We start from the raw sequence: 24919 nt of genomic DNA, 5'->3' as shown, positions 1-24919 counted from the left end.
AAGCAAGGGATTGTGTTGTAGAAAACTCAGGGTTTTGAACCAGATGCTTTTAAGATGAATGTATTTCTTTATTCTGAGGTGTAAAAATACAATTTTATTTGTTCTGTCACCTTATTTATTCGGCTCTTTCCTTTGCCCACCCGTCTCTCCACCATCTGCTTGGGCTTTGCTGCTTAATTCATACAATTACACTCCCCTTTCCTTTCTCTGTAGCACAGTTCCTAGTCCAGTCCCCTTGCTCCCTGTTGGAAACAAGAGAGGGACAAGCGCTGGCAACCGGAACAGCCTAGGTGCAGGTAAATAGACCAAAGTGTTGCTAAAAAAAAGCCCTGTTTCCATCAATAGATTGGGCTAGTAACTTTGGGCTATTGGTGCAATAGATAATAGCTGGCAACCCTTTGAGTCATAGATCATGTCCCCAAAGCCACCCTGCTTCTGCCAGAGCTGGACGTGAGTGTCTCTTTAACCGAAGCACTGATTTCTGGGGGGGGGCTTGACCCCTGCTCTACCCCAGGCCCCGCCTCTTCCCAACCCAGCCCTCCCCCAGGCTTGCCCCGTCCTCCCCCCTCAGCACCTCCTGCACACCGCTGAACAGCTGATCACAGGCAGACGGGAGGTGCTGGGGGGGGCTGGTCCTCAGGTGGCCTGCGCACCAGAGCGTTAACTCGGACGACATTTGATGGTTTATGTGGAGTCCCAGCTCCTAGACAAGTGAGTGTGGGAGAATCTCGGCTTTGGTTTAAAAATTAAAGGAGGTTTGCAGCCCTCAGCGTCATGGAGAAAGGACTGAAAACGTGCCCACAGGCTGTAAAACCAGGCAGCGGAGAAACAGGCTGTATCCTTGTTTAATACCTTGCTGATTTTTAAGCTAATCTCTTGATTTGGGGGTTGGCAGGTTTGGGGCCACCCGTGGGTGCTCCTGGGCTGGAGCACCCCTGGGGAAAAATTAGTGGGTGCTCTGCACCCACTGGCAGCCAAGCTCCCCGCCTCCCACCTAACCGCCTCCACTCCTCCCCAAACCGCTGTAGCAAGCGCTGGGAGGGAGGGGGAGGAGCGGGATTGTGGGGCGCTCAGGGGAGGAGGCGGGGCCGGGGCGGGGATTTGGGGAAGGAGTCGGAATAGGGGCAGGGAGGGGGCGGAGTTGAGGCGGGGACTTTGGGGAAGGGGTTGGAAAGGGGGTGGGGGTGGAGCGGGGCGCGGGCAGAGGGGGGCCAGCACCCACCTGCCCCGCGGAACTTTCCCTAGCTGGAGATTGGAGCTCTTGGGACTAAGATCCAACCCCCCCCCCCCACTGTCTGAGGCCCCCCCACCCTCCCTTGCTGTCAGCCCAACCGAGATCACTTTAGCAGCCCACAGTCGGAGGGGGAGGCAAATCAACAAGGAACCGACCTGCTCTGCAGTGAGACCAGTGGAGATGGGGGGTCTGTGGGCAGGAGAGAAGAGCTGGGCACATGGAGATAAAGTTCTGCCCCCAGGGAGAGGGAATAAATCTGTCTGGGGGTGGAGGAGCAGGCGGGGGGGGGGGCTACAAACCCAACTACAGCCCCGATGACGTGGGACCCTGTTTATTGCCATCTTGGCTCCTCCTCGCTGAAGTTCAGGATCACTATCGCTCTCCCCTCTGGCACAACCGTCCCGCGTCTGACTCGGTCCGGCCAGCCCCGGGTCTTCTGCCTCCGGGAGCGGCCAGTCCCGGCTGCTTGGAGGGAAGGGACCGGGAACCCGGCAGCAGACAGCTGGGTAGGGGTGGGGGGGCGCCCCGCTTTGAGAGCTGATCCCCAGCAGCAGGGACAAGTCTGAGAACCAGGCACGTCATTTTGGACTGTCCGAGCCAGCCAGCGTGCGGGGCGCTGGTTTCTGGACACACCGGAGGACCCCCCCCCCGAGCCTTTGGTCACGGCGGAGGCGGGGTGTCCGGCCGGGCCCCGCCCCCCGCCGCAAGACGAGTTCATCCCAAGACGATCTGCGTGGGGCCAGGAGGTGAGCGGCCCTGCAAACCAGCTGCCCAGCCACCCCAGAGGGGCCTGATCCCAACCCAGCGCTCGCTCGGAGCCCAGATGGATCCAGCAGTTTCTCCCTCTGCCGGGGCACCGCAGCCCACAGGGCATCTTCATGGCAGGGATGGGCCTGGCACAGCCCCAGGTACCGCACTTCTCTGACGGGGACGGGGAGAGGCTAAACACGGACCCTGCAGGGCTGAGCGGCAGCAAGTGGAGCTGGCTGGTCCCTGTGTGGATCCCCTGATTGGGATCTGCTGCAGCTGCTCTTTGGGGGACAGGGAAGGGGCCCTATGGCCAGGCAGGGGGCGCAGCTGTGTGTGCAATGGGGCTGGAGTTGCGGGGGAGGATGTGGGAACTGGGGTGGGTGAGATGGGGGATTTCACAGCAGCTGTAACGAGTGGACTGAAATGATTCCATTGACTTTTTTTTTTTTTTTTTTAGGAAAAATTGGGTGTTTGATTCAACGCAAGTTTTTGTGGAAAGTGTCGGCTTTAATAGAAAACATTCACTGTCTTCCTGGAAAATTCAAAAACCAAAAATTGTTCTGTTTTCAATCATTCTGGACTAATTTTTTCTGATTCTGGTAGAAGATTTTGGCGGGGTTGGCCATTTTTGTCAGAAGTTTTTCTTGTTCTAGCCCTCCTGGATGGGGAGAAAAGCTTGAAAAGGTGACCCCTAAAGGCTCCACCACCAGGAGATCAAGAACAGAACCCAAAGTTGTTTTCAAAATCTCATCTTGTTTAAGCCAATCTCATGGTTTTGGGGGGGCTCTGACTTGTTATTTTTGGTCACGGGGGTTGGCCACATGGGCTAGAACCAGCTTGGCCAGGATCCAGATGTTAACCCCGGTGTAGAGGGCCCTGGCAGTGGTCCATACCCATCAGCTGTGGGGGACAGGAGAGAGCTTTGATGTGTTCCCTGAGGTTCAAATTAGCAGGAGAAGCGGCCGGGGAGACGCATTCTAAACTGGGGGATCAGTGACATTCAGGGTGAGGCAACTGTGACGAAGTGGGACTGTTCTTAATGTTTCCTCTGAATAGTGTGGGGGTGCCTCAGTTTCCCCTAGGCAGTTCTTAAGTATGTAGGTGGTGGGATAAGGGTGTACGATCAGTGCAGAGCCCTAGAGGGCAGGTGTGTGCAGGGGTCTGGACCCAGAGAATGGCCGACACCCTGTTTCCCGGCAGCTGATGGCCCGGGCCCTTCCCCCTGCAAGGTGAGAGCTAAAGGGTTGGAGAACAAAGGAATCAGGTGACCTCCTGACCGGGAAAGGGACAGAGGAGGAGGGGCTGGAGGGAGTTTCAGTTTGGGGCTGCTGGGGAGTGGAGTGAAGAGCGGAGTGATGGCCTGTCACCTTCTCCTTAAGAAGGACATTCTAATCCTGTGCAGAAAGAGAGGGTTGAGCATTGGAAAGTTCACCAAAGCACAGTTAATCGTGCAGCTGGAGGAGGATGACCGCTCTAAGGAACAGATTCCTGACCCCAAATGGGGCTATAGCAGGGTCTGGGAGCAGCTGGAGTGGTAGCCAGGCATCCCCAAGACTCCAGTCCCCGACCAGACGAGGGTCTTCACGATCGGGTTCCCCATCAGGGGATCGGAGAAGGATGGGATTGGAGCTGAGTCCGAGAGAGCAAGAGGACTGTGAGAGACAGCGAGAGCCCGAGAAAGAGCTGCAGAAGCAGCAGCAGCATGAACTGGCGGAGGGGGAGCAGAGAGGCATAGGGGACCTCCCAGGGGTGAGTGGGGATAGACCCCGGGGTGCCAGCTCTGTTGGGAACCTCGAGACTAAATTGCTGCCCCGGTTAAGGAGGGGGGGATGTGGATGCCCACCTCACTGCCTTTGAGCAGGCTGGCGATTTGAACCAGGGGGACCATGCGGAAAAGTCCCAGTGTCTAGCTCCCTTGCTGGGTCCCAAGGTGTGACGATGTGACGCAGCAGGGAGGGGGGAGTGTTGACCTGGGAATGTGCCCTGGGGACGGGAGACCTGAGAGCCTGTCACCTGAGCCAGGAGGGGGAGGGGGAGGTGACACCTCTGCCCAGGAATGTGGATGGAGGCTGCAGCAGGGAACCTGCTGGGTGGGTTTAGTTTCAGTTTGGGGCTGGGTGGAGGAACACAGGGAACCCCAGGGCTGGGGTCTAAGCTCCCTGCTCCCCCAGAAGGACTTCACTGAGGGGTCCTGGGTGTCCCCACAAGCTCTGTTTTGGACTGTGTTCCTGTTGTCCAATAAACCTTCGGTTTTACTGGCTGGCTGAGAGTCTCAGTGAATCCCAGGAAGAGGGGTGCAGGGCCTGGACTCCCCCACACTCCGTGACAACTGGTGGCAGCGGTGGGATCTACTGCACCCCGTGAACGGCGTTTCCTGCAGTAAGTGACTGGGGAACAGTAAAACGAAGGGGGATTGACGGGGACCAGGCGTGCTGAAGATTCAGAGAGAGACGGTTTCAGGGGGCGGTTAACCCCTGGGAGTGTGTCACCAGAGAGAAGGACTTTTGCAGTAACAGGGTCCCCCGGGGGATTGCAGCGAGCGGTCCCAGGGGCGGAGGAGTCTGCAGCTCGACCCTGGCAAAGAGGTGGTGACCTCAAGAAGGACTGGCACACTAGGGGCTTTTCCTGGAAACCGTGGACAGCTGCCCGGCCTGCAAGTGGCCAGCCGGGAGATGTACGCTAAACGCCTTAAGAGCGACCTGGTGGAGCTGTGCAGGCAGAGGGGGCTGCGCGTCGGGAGGTCCACCAAGGAACAGCTGATTGCCCAGCTGGAGGAGAGGGATCGCTTGGATGACCCGATCCCTGTCCCTGAGGGAAGCCGCCCGGCGGACGCAGCGTGGGCCCTGGGGCCTGACCAGGCTGGGAGGGGTCAGACTGCTGCCCAGGACACCCCGAGACCCTTCCTACCTATGCCTGGGGGAGGGGTTGTGGGAAGCCCAGCGAATACCGAGGGCCCCCTGACCCCAGCAGCCAGCAGGGGATCCTCCCAGCGGAGCTCCCCATCCCTGGAGCGGATGCGGCTGGAATGGGAGAGGGAGAGGAAAATGAGGGAGCTGGAGGATCATGAAAAACAACGTCAACATGAGGAGAAACAACGTCAACATGAGCAGGAGGAGAAGGAGAAACAACGTCAACATGAGCAGGAGGAGAAGGAGAAACAACGTCAACATGAGCAGGAGGAGAAGGAGAGGGAGCGTCAGGAGAAGGAGAGGGAACGTCAACATGAGCAGCAGGAGAAGGAGAAACAGAGACAGCATGAACTGGAGCTGGCCAGGCTGAGGAGCAGTGGGGCCCCGGCTGCGGTGAGTGAGGGGGGATCCAAGACTGCAAGGAGCTTTGATAAGTGCTTCCTGGCCCAGCGGAAGGAGGGGGAGGACATCGATAGCTTCCTGACGGCCTTTGAGAATGCCTGCGAGCTGCACAGGGTTGACCCTGCAGACAGGCTCCAGTTCCTCACCCCCTTACTGGACCCCAAAGCCGTGGAGGTCTACAGCCGGATGACAGGGGCAGAGGCAGGGGACTATGAACTGTTCAAACAGGCCCTGCTCCGTGAGTTTGGGCTGACCCCTGAGATGTACCGGAGAAGGTTCCGGAGTCAGCGTAAAACGCCTGAGGTCACCTACCTACAACTGGTCAACAGGATGCGGGGATATGCCCGCAAGTGGACAGCGGGGGCCCAAACTAAAGAGGACCTGCTTGACCTGTTTGTACTGGAGCACCTGTATGAACAGTGCCCTTCGGACCTGAGGCTGTGGCTGGTGGACAAAAAGCTCGCGAACCCCCAGCATGCAGGGCAGCTGGCCGACGAGTTTGTGAACAGTCGGTCAGGGGGTAGCCGGGAGGAGTCCCAAAAGAACAGGCCCCCCCCCGATGCAGAGAGAGAGTCACCATGGGGCCTCCCAGCGGGGAAATAGGGAGAACCCCCTCCAAAGGGGAACGCCTGGTGTCGGGCCCCTCCGACCCGTTCGAGGGGACCAACGTGACCTGAGCTGCTATCACTGTGGCCAGAGAGGCCACGTACGGGCCCAGTGCCCCGGGCTCAGGGACAAACTGAGCAGACCCAACCTACCCAGGGTTAACTGGGTAGGGACTCAGCTGGACGAGGGGCAGGCGACCCAGGAAAGGGGGGCTACCAGTTTGCCACCTGCTCAGGAGGGAAGAGTACCCCCAGCCAGCCCCGCCAGAGGGCTGGAGGCTCTGGACTCAGGGTGCTCGGTTTACAGGGTGGGTGCGGGGCTGTCCTTCCGGAGAGAGTGCCTTGTTCCCCTGGAGGTGGATGGGAGGAAGGTCAATGGATACTGGGATATGGGCGCGGAGGTGACGCTGGCCCGGCCCGAGGTGGTGGCCCCAGATCGGGTGGTGCCCAACACCTACCTGACCCTGACGGGGGTGGGCGGGACCCCATTTAAGGTGCCCGTGGCAAGGGTACACCTGAAATGGGGGACCAAGGAGGGCCCCAAGGATGTGGGGGTACACCACCATTTGCCCACTGAAGTTTTGATGGGGGGAGACCTAGAGGACTGGCCAAGCGACCCCCAGACCGCCCTGGTTGTGACCCGTAGCCAGAGCCGGCGAGGGGCACTGCGACCTGACCCTGGGGAGGGTACCACACTGGAGGCGCGAGACCCTACTCGGGTGGGGAGGGAGCACCGAGGGGCACGGCTCAGAGAGGCTGCGGCCTCAGACCTGGCCACGGAGGGGGAACCGGGCCCCATCCCTTCCCCAGCCGCTGAGTTCCAGGCCGAGTTGAGGAAAGATCCCTCCTTGCAGAAGCTCAGGGACCTGGCCGACCTCAGTGAGGGACGGACCATGAGGAGAGGCTGCCAGGAGAGGTTCCTGTGGGAGAAGGGGTTCCTGTACCGAGAATGGGCTCCCCCAGGGGAAGGGGAGTCCTGTGGGATCAGGAGGCAGCTGGTGGTCCCCCAGAAGTACCGCCGCAAGCTCCTGTCCCTGGCCCATGACATCCCCCTCGCAGGGCACCAGGGAATCCGGCGCACCCGGCAGAGGTTGCTACAGAACTTTTACTGGCCCGGGGTCTTTACCACCGTCCGGCAGTATTGCCGATCCTGTGACCCCTGTCAGAGGGTGGGGAAGGCCCGGGACAAGGGGAAAGCGGCGTTGAGACCTTTGCCCATCATAGAGGAGCCTTTCCAGAAGGTGGCCATGGACATCGTGGGGCCTCTCAGCAAGACGACCCGGTCGGGGAAGAAATACATTCTGGTGGTGGTAGATTTCGCCACCCGCTACCCCGAGGCAGTGCCCTTAGCTTCCATTGAAGCAGACACCGTGGCAGATGCGCTCCTGACCATTTTCAGCCGAGTGGGGTTCCCCAGGGAAGTCTTGACAGACCAAGGCTCCAACTTCATGTCGGCCCTGCTCCGGTGCTTGTGGGAGAAATGTGGGGTCCGGCATGACTGGGCCTCAGCGTATCACCCCCAGTCCAATGGGCTGGTGGAGAGGTTTAACGGGACGCTAAAGATGATGCTGAAAACCTTTATGAACCAGCACCCGCAGGATTGGGACAAGTACTTACCTCACCTGCTGTTCGCGTACAGGGAGGTGCCCCAGGAGTCTACCGGATTTTCGCCTTTCGAACTGTTATATGGAAGGAGGGTGAGGGGCCCCCTGGACCTGATGAGAGACGAGTGGGAGGGGAAGGCCACTCCCGATGGAGAGTCAGTGGTGGAGTATGTCCTGACCTTCCGAGAGAGACTGGCTGAACTCATGGGCCTGGCCAGGGAGAATCTGGCCAGAGCCCAGAGGAAGCAGAAGGTCTGGTATGACTGCACGGCGCGGGCCCGTGCCTACGCCACCGGGGATCAGGTGATGGTTCTCATCCCCGTGAGAAAGAACAAACTACAGGCCGCCTGGGAGGGCCCGTTCAAGGTCGTCAAGCAGCTCAATGAGGTAAACTATGTGGTGGAGCTGTCGAACCGGGCCCACCACCGCCGGGTGTACCACGTGAATATGATGAAGCCATATTATGCCAGGGGGAATGTGGTGTTAGCTGTGTGTGGTCAGTGGGAGGAGCAGGGAGATGACCCTTTAGTAGATCTATTCCCTGGGACCAGAGCTGGTTCCCCCCTGGAAACAATCCCCCTCTCGGATCAGCTCACCCCTGCCCAGCAAGCTGAGGTCAGGGGGGTGCTGCATCCGTACCGACAGCTGTTTTCCAACCAGCCTGGACGCACTAATCTGACTGTCCACCGGGTGCAGACAGGGTCGCACCCGCCGATAAGATGCTCCCCCTTCCGAGTCACAGGGAAAACTGCTCAGGACCTGGAAAGAGAGGTCCGGGACATGCTGGCTTTGGGGGTGATCCAGCCATCGGCCAGCCCTTGGGCCTCGCCGGTGGTGCTGGTCCCCAAAAAGGATGGGTCAGTCCGGTTCTGTGTGGACTATCGGAAGCTCAATGCCATCACTGTATCGGATGCCTACCCCATGCCCAGGCCGGACGAGCTCCTAGACAAGCTGGGAGGAGCTCGGTACCTTACCACCATGGACCTTACAAAGGGCTACTGGCAAGTGCCGCTGGATGCAGATGCCCGGCTGAAATCGGCCTTTATCACCCCTCTGGGGCTCTATGAGTTTCTGACCCTGCCTTTCGGCCTCAAGGGAGCGCCGGCCACCTTCCAGCGCCTGGTGGACCAGCTCCTGAGGGGGATGGAGAGTTTTGCCGTGGCGTATATTGACGACATCTGTGTCTTTAGCCAGACCTGGGAGGACCACGTGTCCCAGGTTAGACAAGTGCTGGACCGACTCCAGGGGGCTGGGCTGACTGTCAAAGCGGAGAAGTGCAAGGTGGGGATGGCTGAAGTATCTTACCTGGGCCATCGGGTGGGGAGCGGCCGCCTAAAGCCGGAACCGGCCAAGGTGGAGGTGATCAGAGACTGGCCCGCTCCCCACACCAAAAAGCAGGTCCAAGCCTTTATGGGGATGGCAGGATACTACCGAAGATTTGTGCCCCACTTTAGCGCCATAGCCACCCCCATCACTGAGCTATGCAAGAAGGGGAAGCCAGACAAGGTGGTCTGGACCGAGCAGTGCCAGGAGGCTTTCCGGGCGCTGAAGGAGGCTCTGGTCAGTGGCCCAGTTCTAGCAAACCCAGACTTTGACAAGCCCTTTGTGGTGTTCACCGACGCCTCCGACACGGGACTGGGGGCGGTGTTAATGCAGGAGGATGAAAAGGGGGAGAGACACCCCATCGTGTACCTGAGCAAGAAGTTGCTACCCCGGGAGCAACACTACGCGGCCATCGAGAAGGAGTGCCTGGCCATGGTGTGGGCCCTCAAGAAACTAGAGCCCTATCTCTTCGGGCGACACTTCACCGTCTACACCGACCACTCTCCCCTGACCTGGCTGCACCAGATGAAAGGAGCCAACGCCAAGCTCCTGAGGTGGAGCCTGCTCCTGCAGGATTACGACATGGACGTGGTCCACGTGAAGGGAAGTGCCAACCTGATAGCGGATGCGCTGTCCCGGAGAGGGGGCCCCGAACTTCCCCAGGTCACTGGTCACAGTGACCCCGCTCAGTTCAGTCTCGAAGGGGGGAGAGATGTGACGATGTGACGCAGCAGGGAGGGGGGAGTGTTGACCTGGGAATGTGCCCTGGGGACGGGAGACCTGAGAGCCTGTCACCTGAGCCAGGAGGGGGAGGGGGAGGTGACACCTCTGCCCAGGAATGTGGATGGAGGCTGCAGCAGGGAACCTGCTGGGTGGGTTTAGTTTCAGTTTGGGTCTGGGTGGAGGAACACAGGGAACCCCAGGGCTGGGGTCTAAGCTCCCTGCTCCCCCAGAAGGACTTCACTGAGGGGTCCTGGGTGTCCCCACAAGCTCTGTTTTGGACTGTGTTCCTGTTGTCCAATAAACCTTCGGTTTTACTGGCTGGCTGAGAGTCTCAGTGAATCCCAGGAAGAGGGGTGCAGGGCCTGGACTCCCATAGACTCCGTCAGTCAGATGGGTGGGGAGGTGGACAGGCTCCCACTCCTGACCCCAACCTATATGTCTATGTGGAGTTTCCTGGGGTCAGGCCCCTCGGACCTCCAGTGGGAGCGGAAGGTGATGGTCAATGGGGAGACATTTCTGTGGTGGTGAGATCCTGGGACAGAGAGAACTGTTGTCAGGCCCTGGGTGGTGCAGCCTCAGATGCTGAGGGGCTGTGTGAGCTGGGTGAGGGTCCCAGGGATGAAGCCCCTCGCCCTGCCTATGGCCCAGATCCCTGTGTAGACCCAGGAGGGGTGGGGCTGGCTGGCTGTTGGGGTTCTCCAGGATATCAGCTGCGAGACCCTGTTATGGGGTGACTGTGTCTCTTTGGGACAGGATCCAGGCCCTGTTCCTGTAACTGCCAAGGGTTTGAATTTGAATCCAGGGAACCAATCAGCGGAGAGGGAAATGGTCAGTGAAAATGCAGATGACCTGGCTGGCAGCAGGGAGGAGCTGCTAGGCTCAGGCTACCTGCCCGCCTGTAACCAGCCCCCTGGGGCTGGGTGGGACAGAGAGATGCTCCCCACCCCCTTGCACACCGGAGAGGGGGCTCAGGCTGGCTCTGATGCAGTGAGGAAAGCAGCGAGCTCGCTGCCTATCCCCAGTGGGACAGCAAGGGCAGCGCTGAGCACAGTGGGAGCTGAGACCCCAGCTGAGTGGGGGGAGACACAGGCAGGGCATCTGTTGGGAGTGGCAAGGTGCTTGGTAAGGAAAGTCTGGATGAGCCTAGGCAGCCTTGTGAGCTGATGGCTGTGTCTAGTCATCAGGGTGGGAAGGCGAGGAGAGTGGAAGATGAGTGTCCGTGGACCTTACCTGTTAGCTGGGTGGAGAATTGTGACAGTGAAGGAAATATGCCTGTGTCTGTCAGGGGTATTGACTTGCCTATGGAGGGAGCTACCCTGATCTCCAAGCAGTTGTCTGTGACCAGCCTTGTGTGCTGGGACAAGGGGAAAGAGATCCCAAGCTGTGGGTCTGGGAAAGGAGAAAGTGTGCCCAGCTCTTCTTTGTCTGTGGAGCAGACAGAAGGGGCCTTTCAGCCTGTGATGGTTGAGGGTCGTGCAGTTGTCTCAGAGCTGGTTCTGGATTCAGCTAAAGCCCAGGAAGGGAAGGGTCCTAAGTTTGGGTCTGCTCGGGAGAATGGCCCTGTAAATAGGTCGCATCCAGTCAGTGTCTCTGTAAAATCCCAGAGCCCAGACAAGTCTGCTGCTTGTGTTTTGCCTGTTGCTCGTGTGTGGCAAAGGGAAGGAGAAGGCTTCTGACCTTTTATCTAGGAAGCCTGTCAGTTTGCCTGAAAGGGGATTGGGTAGGAATCCGCCGGATGGGCCAGAGGTGATTCTGGATGTAAGTGAGACCCAGAAAGAGTCTGGTGTTGCTCAGGAAAGTGTTCCTCTAGAGCAAGCCCTCGGTGAAGAGGGTAAAGGCAGAATTTCTGTGAGGGGTGAATTGTTGCACAGACAAGCCCTAGGGAAAGGAATCCTCATAGAGTCTTTGCAAGCAGTTTACTGCAACTGAAGGGTGTAAAAGTGATTTAAGCAAGAAAGTCTCTGTTCCTAACAGCCAGAAATGTTCTGTTGTGAATGAAGCCACTGACTTTCCTGTTGAAAGGTCCAGTGTGGAGAGCTTTGAGAAGGTCTCAGATGGAGTGAAAGCTGTTAAGAAAGTTAAACAGTCGTCTAACCAAGTGGCTGTGTTTGGCCAGCCTGTTGGGGAGACAAGGTTGTTGAGAAAGGAATGTCTCCATGCAAGTTCTGTCAGTGAACAGTATGTGGCCCAGGTCAAGAGGGGGGCTCTTAACCAAGACAGCCCGAATTGCAGGCCTCCAGACTGGAGCGCTGGGAGAAGACCCAATTCCAGTTTGACCCCCTGGAGTTTTGGGGTGGCCAAAGGGCACAGGCCGCATAAACCTTCCCACATGCAGCCAGCGAGTGCTATCGACCACCCCCGACCTAAGGGAGGGCGTGAAACTGGAAGGCTCTGGGGTAAATCCCACCAAGGAACGGGAGAGATGCTGGGGCATCCATGGGAACATTGGTGGCTTCGAACTTCCCCAGGTCACTGGCTAAAGTGACCCAGCTCAGTTCGATCTCGAAGGGGGGAGAGATGTGACGAAGTGGGACTGTTCTTAATGTTTCCTCTGAAGAGTGTGGGGGTGCCTCAGTTTCCCCTAAGCAGTTCTTCAGTATCTAGAGGGTGGAATAAGGGTGTATGATCTTTGCAGAGCCCTAGAGGGCAGGTGTGTGCAGGGGTCTGGACCCAGACAATGGCCAACACCCTGTTTCCTGGCCACTGATGGCCTGGGCCCTTCCCCCCTGCAAGATGAGAGCTAAAGGGTTGGAGAACAAAGGAATCAGGTGACCTCCTGGCCCGGGACAGGGACAAAGCCCAGAGGAGGAGGGGCTGGAGGGGGAGTCAGTTTGGGGCTGGCTGAGGACAGTGAAGTGCAGATGGGGTTGTCTGGCTCACTGCCCCCCAAAATGGACCCAGCTGAGGGGTCCTGTTCTCTGCACCTACAAGCTCTGTTTTAGATCATGTTCCTGTTGTCTAATAAACCTTCTGTTTTACTGGCTGGCTGAGAGTCCCGTCTGACTGCAGAGTTGGGGGGCAGGACCCTCTGGCTTCCCCAAGACCCCGCCTGGGCGGACTCGCTGTGGGAAGCGCATGGAGGGGCAGAGGATGCTGAATGCTCCGAGGTCAGACCCAGGAAGGTGGAGCCGGGTGAGCTGTGTGTCCTGCAGACAGGCTGCTCCCAGAGAGGAGACTTCCCCAGAGTCCTGCCTGGCTTCATGGGGAGCAGTTCCAGAGCATCGCCCAGGAACTCCAGGACACCCCCCGAGCCCGGAGAGTGGGAGGGGGAGGGAGAGGGGACGGAGCCCCACCCCAGCCTGCAGAGGGGGAGAGAGGCCCCCCTCAGCCCGGAGAGATTAACAGGCCAGGTTTAAAGCACATAAGGGGAATCACGTTACAGCCTCCATTGGCCTCGTCAGCCCCACCTATCAAGCCACCTAACCACAGAGCTCTATCACATGACTATATGAATGACTAAATGAGCCAGGGCAAAATGTGTTCTAAGAGTGTGCAGGTTGCAGCCAAAGATGCTCCCCCTATAGGCTCTCAGTGGAAGCCGGCAGCTGGCCAATGAATTCCAGTGAAATGTGACCGAGGTTTAAACTCCCCTGGTGGCAAGGTTCAGAGTTGCAGGGCAAACTCATCTCCGGCCGCTCTCTCTCTCTCTCTCCATTGGCCACAAGCACCAGAATGGGCGGGTCGGGAGTGGAGCTGAGTAAGGGGTAACACTCAAATTGCACCTTGAGTTAACACTGCAGAGGACGGGGAGGCTCCGGGCGGTGACGGTCGCTGCTGAGCTGATGAGAAACGTGCAACCCGCGCCGGGCTCGTGGGGGGAGTGCCGGACACTGGGGGGGCAGGGGTGGATCCCCCCCCCCGGAACCCTGACTCGTGGGCTGGGCATCGTCTCTATCCCCCCTCTCCGGGCTGGGGGTCTCTCTCTCCCCCCACTCTGCCCTTTCCCCTCCGAGCCCACCCCTCTTCTGTCTCCGTCCCCTCTCCCTCCCCCTCCCCCTGTCTGGGCTCCTTTGGGGAGGGGCGGCGCACCCCCCCCCCCGTCCGGGCTCCTTCAGGGGGGCGCGCCCCACCCCCCTTGTCTGCTCGCTGGGGATGGGGCACCAGTGCACTGTTGCTCCCCGTACCCGCAACCTTGGGGGCCCCAGGCCGGGCTTCCCACGGGCATCCTCCCCCTGCCTGCATTCCCAATGAAAAGGGGGAAGGAAAGGGCCACTCCCACAATTTCCCCGCCCCTCCCCACCCCCCTGTGGGGGAAGTTTTGGACAGGAAGTTTTAATGGTTCTGTCACCCACTGAGTGGGCACTTGGCCTTAGAAAATTACTGAAGTGTAAATCGATAAGTTGATTAAAATTGATCATTTCAATTGAGACGTTGGACTTGGTGATTTAATTGCCTTGATTTTACTCCATCCATCCTGGTTCTCTCCCCCCGCCCACCAACTCCCCACTCCTGTTAGGATTCTCGACTTGCTCTCGATTGCAGGTGGTATGTGTGGAGAGGGAGGGCTTTTTCCTCCTGTCAACCCCAGCTGGGTGCCTGTCAGGCATGGGTGGTGCCCGGCGGGTGGGGTCCGTAGCAGATCAGGTCTCTGAAGCCCTGGGGGGCAGAGGGGCCGATGGTGTTTAAGGGGGTTCAATCATCATGGCACCACCTCTGGCTGGGGGGTTGGGCTGCTGGGCAGGGAACGAGAAACCACAAATCGTGCCCTACCCCCCACTGACCTGTCTTGCTTGGTCCGTCTCGACTTTCAGGTCGGCTGGAGAGCCCAGAGCAGGGTGTGCGGGGAGCCAGGGCCAGGACCCCCGCCCCAGCTCGGCTTCGCTGCTGCTGAATCGGATCCAGTCACAGAGAGGAGCCGACCCCAGCCCAGCGTCTCCAGCAGATTGGCGGGGAGCCAGGTAATGGGGTGTCACTGCCTGGGAACAGGCTGGAGAGAGACACTGAGGCTGTCCCACATGGGGCCAGGCTCTCAGTGGCAGCAGCCAGTGCCCAGCAACCCCCCATCTGTGGGCAGCAGGGACTGGATCACCCCCAGGGGCTCTCAGGGCACCGATCCCTGGCTCACAGCTGCTGTCTCGCAGACACAGCGGTGGCCGTGGGGCTGCGCAGGGCCCTCCTGGGCTGGGTGTGTCAGACTCCCTGCGACAGCCCTGGCCCATCTCTGCCTGGTTCGTTCTCCCCCCTTCTGCTGTGTATGGCCAGTGTGAGACCCCAGTGTGCGGGGACAGGGGCACTCGGCAGTGTGGGCCCAGCCAGCGCTCGGCAGGGGGCAGAATGGGGGTGGGGATGGTGGGGGGGCAGTTGGAGCAACTGCCACCAGGACATGCGTGTCCTTATCTCTGTGCCCCTGAGCTCACCAGGCCTCCTGGCAGCCTGGCTGGGAGTGCCCAGGGGAGGGCACTGGGCTGAGGGGAAGGAGGGGCTGTTCTGCCAGCCCCAGCCGGCCCAACCCTCCGGGCTCCTCTCCCAGAGCGTCTGACGGAAGGAGCAATCGACAGAACGGTGCATGTTCGAGTCCAGTGGTTCTCAGCCTTTCCATACGACTGTCGCCCTGTCAGGAGGCTGATTTGTCTTGCACTCTGCTAAGTTTCATCTCACTTAAAAACGACTTGCTTCCAAAATCGGACATAAAAATACAAAAGTGTCACAGCCACTATTCTGGAAAAATTGCTGACTCTCTCATTGCTGCATATTTAATTATGAAATAGATCGATTGGACTATAAACGCTGTATCTTTCGTGTATAGTCTATCGAGCAGTATAAACGAGTCATTGTCTGTATGAAATTTTAGCTTGTACTGACTTAGTGCTTGTTATGTAGCCTGTTGTAACACGAGGCAAATCTCTCGATGAGTTGATGTGCCCCGTGGAAGACCTCTGCTTGCCCCCAGGGGTACATGAACCGGTGGGTGAGAACCACTGTTCTAAGGCAGCTCCAGCCCTGGTGCCGTGGGGGAGACATGTCCTCGCGGCCCTGCCTGACAGGTCTTTCTGTTTCAGATCCTTGTCCTAACTGCAGGAAATGTAACTACAAGAAATGTACAATTGTGCTCGCAGTCGCCCTCGCAGCCATGTTCTTAGTTCTCATCATTGTCCTGGCAGGTGAGTTCTCACCCTTCTCTTCCCCCTCTCTGCACATCCCATTCCCCCTGGAGCCACCACAGTCAGTCTCTTCTCCTGGCCTGTCTGGCTTCTGCCCCTGGGACAGAGGATTCCTGGGGGATGTTCCTCCAAGACCCCCCTTTTCTTCCCTCCCAGACCCCTGCACCTGGGCACTCTCTGTGTCGGGACTGAAATCCCCCCACATGCCCAGACGGCTGGATCGGATACCGAGGGAAATGCTACTATTTCTCTGAGGCCGAAAGGAACTGGACCTACAGACTGACTTACTGCTCTGTGCTCAGCACCTCCCTGGCTGAGATCAACAGTGAGCAGGAAATGGTGAGAGATGCTCGAATTGCAACGTATTGGTCTTGGCTCAGCAGCTGCTGCAGGAGAACCTGGGCTTGAGGAGCAGCTCTGAGTAAATGAGCTTCCAGTTGCTGAATGCCAGGCCTGGCTGGCTGTCCCGGGGCACCTCTAGTGTCCATGTCTGACTGCGGGGATCACTCACTGTCAGTCCTCTCAAAAGGAGACTGCCCCTCTCTCAGGCTAGGCTGCCTTGAGTGTCTTCTGGGTGGCATGGGGCCAAAGGGGAACTGAGATCCCAGATTGACTTGAAGAGCCAGTGCTCTTGGGTAGCCAGATGAGGATGGGGGGGCTCCTCTTAGCCCTGGCCCCTTCTGACTGAGGATTTGGTGGCTCTACTCTCATCCCTGGCCCTTCCCAGCATCCCATATTGAGCTCAGCTGGGCTCTTTCCTTCCCCTTCCCCTGTGATGGGGAGGGGAGCTCAGCTGTTCTGTAAGGTGAGGCTTTGACACAGAATGTGGCCTTCTATGGAGAGGTGTGGGGGCAGCTTAGACCCAGCAGCACCCAAGAGCTGCTCCAGCCCAGGGCAGTTTGGTGTGAGGGGGAGCTGAGTTTGGGATGGGAAAGTTAATACTGAATTACCCAGAGCTGGGCAAGAGGGAGGTGAAAATCCCCAGCCGTTCCCTGAAAACAGAGCCCTTCAGTGTATACCTGTGAGTCTCTGGTGCACAGAGCCTGTGCTCTGACCCCACCTCTCCCTCTGCTGTTTTTAGGCTTTCCTGCTGCGCTATAAAGGCAAATTTGACCACTGGATTGGCCTCTGGAGGGACCCTGGGCAGCTCTGGAAATGGGCCAATGGCACCAAATTCAACAACCTGTAAGTCCTCTGTGAATTCCCTGGGCTTTGGGTCCCTGGCGTCTGAGATAGGGAGTTCAGGCCGACGCACCAGTCAGTGCTATGTACTCTGTGTATTAGTGATGGGTGGAAGCAAGTGTTGTCTGCTGGGAGACTGGCCAAAGCTTTCAGATCTGTCTGGCTTTAGTGGGGCCATCTGCGTTAAAGATGCCTGATAGTCACAAATGCTGAGTGCCTGGGGCTGCCATGAGAAGTGGGGTACAGTAGAGATGGCCCAGACGACATCCCAAGAGGGATTTCAGTGGGATCTGGGAGGGATCAAATAACCAACCCCCAGTTGAGCCGATAGCAGGGTTTGACCCTGGACCATCAGCACTGAAAGAACGGCAGAGTAGGTCACGCTGGCGGGGGAGTGGCACTATATGTCCAGGAAAGCATAGAGTAAAGTAGAGTAAAAATCTTAAACGAATCCATCTGTATCCTAGCATCTCTAAGAATAGGAATTCCACACTTGAAGAATAAGAATCTAGCAGCAGGAGTATACTACTGACCAGGGTGGTGACTGTGTGAAATTTACAGAGATTAGAGAGGCTACAAAAGCAGAAAACCGAATAATAATGGGGGTTTTCAACTATCCCCATATTGTCTGGGAACATGTCCCCTCTGGATGGGATGCAGAGAAGTGATTTTTAGACACCATCAATGACGGCTTGTTGGAGCAGCTAATCCTGGCACCCACAAGGGAAGGGGCAATTCTTGATTTAGGTCTAAGTGGAGCACAGGGGCCGGTCCAAGTGGGGAATGTAGCTGAACTGCTCGGTAATAGTGACCATAATGTAATTAAATTTAACATCCTTGTGTGGGGGGGAAATGCCAGGTGGTTAGAGGCAAAAAATGAGCATCCTTTAAAAAACGTTAGGAAAGGGATAGAGAAAAAGGCATAAAATATCATCATGCCACTGTATAAATCCATGGTACCCCCACACCTGGAACACTGTGTGCAGATCTGGTTGCCCCATCTCAAAAAGGATCTATGAGAATTGGAAATGGTACAGAGGCAGGCAACAAAAATGATTAGAGATATGGAACAGCTTCCATATGAGGGGAGACGACTAAGGGGGGGATATAAAAGGTCTATAAAATCATGAGTGGGGTCGAGAAAGTGAAGAGGGAAGTGTTATTTACTCCTTCACATAATGCAAGAACTGGCAGTCACACAATTAAATGAAAAAAGAAAAGGAGGACTTGTGGCACCTTAGAGACTAACCAATTTAGTTGAGAATCAGCTTTCGTGAGCTACAGCTCACTTCATCGGATGCATTCAGTGGAAAATACAGTGGGGAGATTTATATACACACAGAACATGAAAAAATGGGTGTTCAACATGCATACTGTAAGGAGAGTGATCACTTAAGATGAGCTATTACCAGCAGAGGAGTGGGGTGGGGGGAGAGAGAGAAAAACTTTTGAAGTGATAATCAAGGTAGGCCATTTCCAGGAGTTAACATGAGCATCTGAGGAACAGTGGGGGAGCGGGGGGAGAGATAAACAAGGGGAAATAGTTTTAAACACCCATTTTTTCATGTTCTGTGTATATATAAATTTACTCACTGTTATTTTCCACTGAATGCATCCGATGAAGTGAGCTGTAGCTCACGAAAGCTTTTGCTCAACTAAATTGGTTAGTCTCTAAGGTGCCACAAGTCCTCCTTTTCTCTTTGCGAATACAGACTAACACGGCTGCTACTCTGAAACCTGCCACAATTAAATGAATAGGCAGCAGGTTTGAAACAAACAAAAGGAAGTATTTCTTCGCACAACACACAGTCAACCTGTGGAACTTGTTGCCAGGGGATGTTGTGAAGGCCAATAGTATAACTCTGTTCAAACAAGAAGTAGATAAGGAACTGGTTGAGCTATCCTCTGTGAACTATCAGCCAGGATGGTCAGGGATGCAACCCCATGCTCTGAGTGTCCATAAACATCTGACTGCCAGAAGCTGGGTGTGAATGGGATGGATCACTCGATATTGACCCTGTTCTGTTCATTCCCTCGGAAGCACCTATCGCTGGCCAGTATCGGAGGAAAGGACACTGGGCTAGATGGGCCATTGATCTGACCCAGTGTGACCAGTCTTAGGTACTTACAGCTGAATGGCATTTTTAAAAAAGCCCTTTGCGATTGATGGGAAGCTGGAAAATGTGCCCAGAGGAGGCTTAGAAAACAAGTCAGTTGATGACCTGTTGTTTGATCCCAGTCAGATATTTTCACATATTCCAGCAAGGATGCCCTGACGTCGACAGCAGTCTGTCTTTGTGATTGCATCATGAGCCCATCTGTTAGCAGGCCTGTTTGGGGTCTGTCCACACCGCAGCTGGCACTATGCCATTGCAGAGAAACTAAATGAATTCTTTGCAGCAGTCTTCATGGCTGAGCGTGTGAGGGAGATTCCCAAACCTGAGCTGTCCTTTTTAGGTGACAAATCTGAGGAACTGTCCCAGATGGAGGTGTCATTAGAGGAGGTTTTGGAACAAATTGAGAAACTAAACAGTAACAAGTCACCAGGACCAGGAACTCAAATGTGAAATTGCAGGACTACTAACTGTAGTCTGTAACCTATCATTTAAATCCGCTTCTGTACCCGATGACTAGAGGATAGCTAATGTGACGCCAATTTACCCGAACTGGGTAAACAGGCATCTCAGTGGGGTGTTAACCCTGAAATCTGCCACCCTGTGGGCACCCACCCCAGCAGAAGGCTCTGGGTGCATCATTGCCATCCCATCAGAGCTCTTCTGGGGTGATGCTGGTGGGGGAGCTAAATTATTGTTCCCAAAACTTTTAAAAGCTGAGCCCCCTCCTCAAGGCAAAGAAACCAATCGTACCCCTCACCCGTCAGCAATGTGTTAGCGACCCCACCCCCCCATTTTCATGTACTCATCTTCAAACCCCACCTTTCCCACCATGGCTAGCCCTTCCCCACGCTTCAGGAGACACTGGAGTAGATGATCATAACCTTCCCCTCTAACCTTAAGACCTGAGGGACCCCATCCTGGAGCATCTTAAAAATCCCAGTTCCCAGACTCTGGAACAGGGGCTGCTTTGCCGGGCTCACCTTTCTCCCTCCGTCAGGTTGGCCGATGGGGATAATGAGCCTGGAGATCTCATTCCCGCTGCTCTGAGTGTTGCCCATGTGCACAGGACCCAACTCAGCTCTTCCTGTATCCCAGGAACGTCTTCATCTTCTGGGATCCTCATGGAAGCAGTGGGATAATTTAATTGAGTCCCTTAGTCATGGGGTCTTTCTCTCTCTTTTGTTTCAGAGCCAGCGTCCTGGAATCATCTCATGGTGCATAGAGTGGTGGGGGTGGTGGGGGTCCTGGTCTCACTATACCTATGTGGGTTTTGAAAAGGTAGAGGGAAAGTGTTTGCCTACTCTCGACTCGTCTTCAGGAAGCTGCTGACTCATCCGTCCCAGCAGCCTGGAAGTCTGCAGGATTCACAGGAATATGAGCTCACCGCAGTGTGTGACAGGGACGGGGACTAGGCCCAGGGAATTAGAAACAGGAATCGAGACCCAGCCCTGGAGAATGGTGAAGGAGACCTGCTCATGGAGGACAGACACTGCACCCAGGAACCCAGAGGAAGGGATCCATTAGGTGGGGACACGGGTGTGGCCCAGGAAACTGGAGTAGCATTGCCAATCCTCCAGGATGACCGGGAGTCTGCAGGAATTAAAGATTAATTTTTAATTAAAGATTATGTCATGTGATAAAATCTTCAGGAATACGTCCAATTAAAATTGGCAACCCTAAACCGGAGTGGGGGGAGGGACCCATTAAATGGAGACAGACTTGGGCTGGGGAACCAGCTAGAAGAGCTGATCCCTCCTACGATGCCCCTCAATGGTGGGGACTAGACTGGGCGAAACTTTTCATCTAAACCTATTTTAGATTCAGCAGTTTGCGAATTCATATCCATTCTGCTGAATTGTTCACGTCCAGCCCCTCCCCTCAGTTGTTAAAAAGTCGAAGCATTTCGTTTAGACACTTTCCAAACAAACCATTTTGATTTTTCACTTTGAAACAATTTTTTGTTTAAAAATGTCCTTCAGTTTTATTTTAAAAATTCAAAACGTTACAACCCTTGAAATGTTCCTGGGTCTTTTTTTTTTTTTTAAAAGCTTTTTGGTTCATCAAAAATTTGGAAAAATGTTTTGTTCAACCTGAAACCAGTTTTTTTCCATCTTTTTTTTTGGAATTGCCAGTGACCAGAAAATTCTGTTTGCCCAGCTCCAGGGGTGGGTGAGGATTTTAGCGGTTATATTGTGGGTCTCTGAGTCTCCTTGTTGCTCAAAGTTTTCTTATTGTAACAAATTTATTTGAGACGACGGCAGGATGGGCAAAAGCTTCCTACAAGTGGGGGGGGGGCTGCTGGCACCCAAACTGTGGCCTAGCCCCTGTGCCATCCCTTCTCCTTGACCCCTGGCCCCCTCAAACCGCCCCTTTCCGAGGCCCCCCTCTTGCCGCCTTTCTCCCTGAGCCCCCACTTCATGCCCCCCCTTGTCCCCAAACCCCGCCCCCCCCACCCGCTCCCTTCTCTCCCTCTTCATCCAGTCGCTCACAGTTATGGCCAGTAAAAAGTGGTGGGCCCTGGTCCCCCCTGTTCCGGCACCCCTGGCTGAGAGTGGGAGAGGAGGAAGAACTCCTTTCAAATATAACTCCCCCCCCCCCGACCTCAAAAAAGCACAGTTTGCCAGCAACAGCAAAACATGCACCTCACCAACCCGGGCCAGTCCCGCTGTGCTGTGTGTGACATTCCCGTCCTGGGGCGGTTTATGTCTCTGAGAACGTGAACCCCGCAGGCCTGGGTGTTTCTCTGCGTCATGTGACCTCAGGGCTCCTGACGAGAGCCGTTGTTTGTAAATGTTTCAGTAGCAGACATATTTATCATTCATGGACAGACAGACATTTATTCATAATTAGAACTGGTCAAAAATAGCGGGGGTGGCGAGGGTCATGAAAATTGAAGAAGAAACCACTTCCCTCCCCCCCATATTCTTCAAACTTATTTGCAAATGTTTTTAATGATCAAATTTTTGTTTAGTTTTGGTGGGAAAAACTCCACGTTCTCTCTCAAGTGGGCAGAGAAATCCAAAATGTTTTTTTTAAAAAGGGAACTTTTTTCAAATGATCAATGTAATCCAAAGTGGCATTTTCAGTTCAAAGGTTGCATTGTGAGTGTAAAACCATTTTGAACCAGCTCTATTACTGTATAACAAGATGAGTTTATTTGTCATGCTGCATTGTTTGGGCCAAGTTCCAAGTGGTATTTCAGTTTTTGCACAGCTCTTCTCTTCTTGCATCTGCACCTCTCATAAGCTGTGGCCTTAATCTTGGCCCTGGAAACACTTACGTGCATGTTTCACCTTAATGACTGCTATGAATAATTCCATTTCAATGGGACAACTCTGAGGCTGGGTTTACATTACGACCCTATATCGGTGTAACTACGTCATTTATTTCGTTTTCTTTCTTTTATATATGAAAGTTATTGAGAGGTTAAAGCAGGTAAAAGACATGAACAGGTTCGGACAGTCCAAGTTTGTCAGTGCAAAGTGACAGCAGAGATGTGGGATCTGCTAGTTTTCCAGAAGTCTCTCAGGGTTACCCAGGATAACTTTGGGGATCTCTGTCTTGCATCTGGAATGTTCCCTGAAAGTGTCCAAACAGCTCAGAGATACAGAACCATTCCCTGGATCCATTCTTATAGCTGTCTTCCCCAGAAAGCAGTCTGGCAAGTGTTCCTGTCAGCTCTTTGCTAAGTTATCTGCCAAAACACTAGAGTTTTCAGGTGCCGAAGTAGCCCTTTGAATCATGGTGAAATTATCCTCCCCGTCACCACCAAAATTTGAAATGGTGCCCCTGAGTGCACGGTACCCTACCATGCTCCCCCATAGGAGCTGCATTAACAGGCAACTCTGCAAGTTCTCTGCATGTCTCTGCAAGTGACCCCCATGCCTCTCCATTTCCTTGGCCACATGTATCCTGTCCCCATGCTGGCGGCTACTCCAGAAAAAGAGGGAAAGAGCTCACCACTGCGACCACCTGAGGGATGTGTTGGGGTGAGATCAGCTGGTCAAAGGAGGCAATAGGGACAGAATGTGAGACTTGAAGCTCCTAGAGTGACCTCTGACCTTTCCAGACCTGCCCTTCAATCAGACACAGCGATTGTAAAGTTGAATGTGATAGTAACTAGACCCATTTTAAACCTTTCACCACACAAGACAAAGCCCGTAGGATTCATCATGAACTATTTATTTCTCCTCCCCTGGCTCCCTGCAGCCACCTTGGAGCTTTCCCTCGTCTCTCCCAGGCTGGGCTCACTTGATGGCAGGAGCTCAGCGGATGGTCCAGCTTTGCTCATTCGCTTCCATTCTTCACGTCTTTGGGTGGCTGCATTTGCAACTGAGCAGCCTGATGGAAACATTGAGTCCTCTGTCTCGGCAGGCAGGCCCAGCCGCCAAAGCCAAAGACGCCCTGAGAACAGGGGGAGGTTCGCCTGAACTCTCAGGAATGGAGGCTGGGCCCATAAGGTAGGGTTACCATATTTGAACTTTCAAAAAAGAGGACACTCCGGGGGGGGGGGGGGGAGTTGTAGCCCTGCCCCCTATCTACTCCCTCCCACTTCCTGCCCCCTGACTGCCCCCCGCCCCCAGAACTGCCAACCCATCCGACCCCCACTGCTCCTTGTCCCCTGATCACCCGCTCCCAGGACCCTGCTCTCTATCTAAGCTTTCCTTCTCCCTGTCTCCAACTGCCCCCTCCTTAGACCCCCCCAACCTAACTGCCCCCCTAGAACTTCCCCCCTACCTGTCCCCTGACTGCCCTGCCCCCTATCCGCACCCCCGCCCCCTGACAGACCCCCAGGTCTCCCACACCTATCCAATCACTCCCTTTCCTCTGACTGCCCTCACAGAACCCCCAACCCATCTAACCCCCCCTGCTCCCTGCCCCTGACATTGCCCCCAAACCTCTGCCCCATCCAACCCCCCCTGCTCCCTGTCCCTTGTCTCCCCCGACCCCTCTCCATATGCCCACCCCCTGACCCATCCAACCCCTCCTGCTCCCTGTCCCCTGACTGCCCCTTGGGACCCCATGCCCCAGCTCCAGCCCCCCGGCCCCCATACCCTGCTGCTCAGAGCAGTGTGTCTGGGGTGCGGAGCCAGACACAGTGCCGTGCTCCCCGTCAGAGCGCGCAGCTCCCCGCACCACCACCCGCAGAGTGCTGCATTGGGAGGGAAATCCCGGCCCTTTGGAGAGTTTTACAAATTCCTCCCGGAGGGCGATTTAAAACCCAAAAAGCCGGACATGTCCGGGAAAATCCGGACGCATGGTAACCCGACCGCAGGGACTCCAGGATCTGCAGCTGCTGCCACCTCTATGGTGAATCCTCCGACTCATCACCAACCAGCTCTTCCCCATTCTGCCAGCCGGCCCCACGCTCTGACCGTGCAGGAGAACAGAAACCCTTTGGGACAGCAGGAGAGTCTCCTCAATGCCGCACTCTTTGCATGGCTTCCCACGGTCACCGGGAAACACAACTACCCTGCCCCCAGCAGTCTCTCAAGGAGCTGCCGGCGCAGTCACTGGGCACCCACTCGTAATGGTCTCAGGCAGTGGCATTGCAGAGGGAGCTGAGCAGACCGTCCCTTCTGTGATTTCCTGAATTGCTGCCAGGATGAATTCTCCTCTGCGCTAGGGAGAGTCACTGAGGAAAAGCAGCTGTGGTGGGGAAGGGGGCAAGACAAGCTCTCCCCATGAGCCCTTGACTAGCAGGCAAGCAGGACTCTGGGAGCAAAGGGATCGGTGTGTCTTGCTGGGAGAGCAGAGCTGGAGAGCAGAAAAGGGCATTGGAGGAATTGTAGAAAAGTCAGTGTCATGGCTGGGTCATGGGCAGCCAGACCTAGTGGTCAGAGGCAGAGTCCACACTCACGAGACAGGAGTCGAGAGTGAGCTGGGTCAGGACACTGGAAGAGCAGAAGCAAAAGACCAAATTGTGTTCAGCACCTCAAGTCAGATGAGTCACCCCAAGTCCGCATGCC

The 24919-nt window shown here is 55.7% G+C and overlaps 1 long non-coding RNA gene across 1 annotated transcript; it reads left to right on the top strand.

Moving 5' to 3' along the window:
* Positions 1-12490: 12490 nt before the first annotated feature.
* On the top strand, positions 12491-15651 carry LOC141998210 (uncharacterized). Its single transcript, XR_012641807.1, has 3 exons — positions 12491-12682; positions 14302-14448; positions 15550-15651. It is a non-coding gene; the product is annotated as an uncharacterized LOC141998210 (long non-coding RNA).
* The last annotated feature ends 9268 nt before the right edge of the window (positions 15652-24919 follow it).

This window comes from Natator depressus, chromosome 14 (assembly GCF_965152275.1).
Source record: "Natator depressus isolate rNatDep1 chromosome 14, rNatDep2.hap1, whole genome shotgun sequence".
NCBI lineage: Eukaryota > Metazoa > Chordata > Testudines > Cheloniidae > Natator > Natator depressus.
Note: the sequence above shows the minus strand (reverse complement) of the source record. Positions and strands in the feature narration are given on the sequence as shown.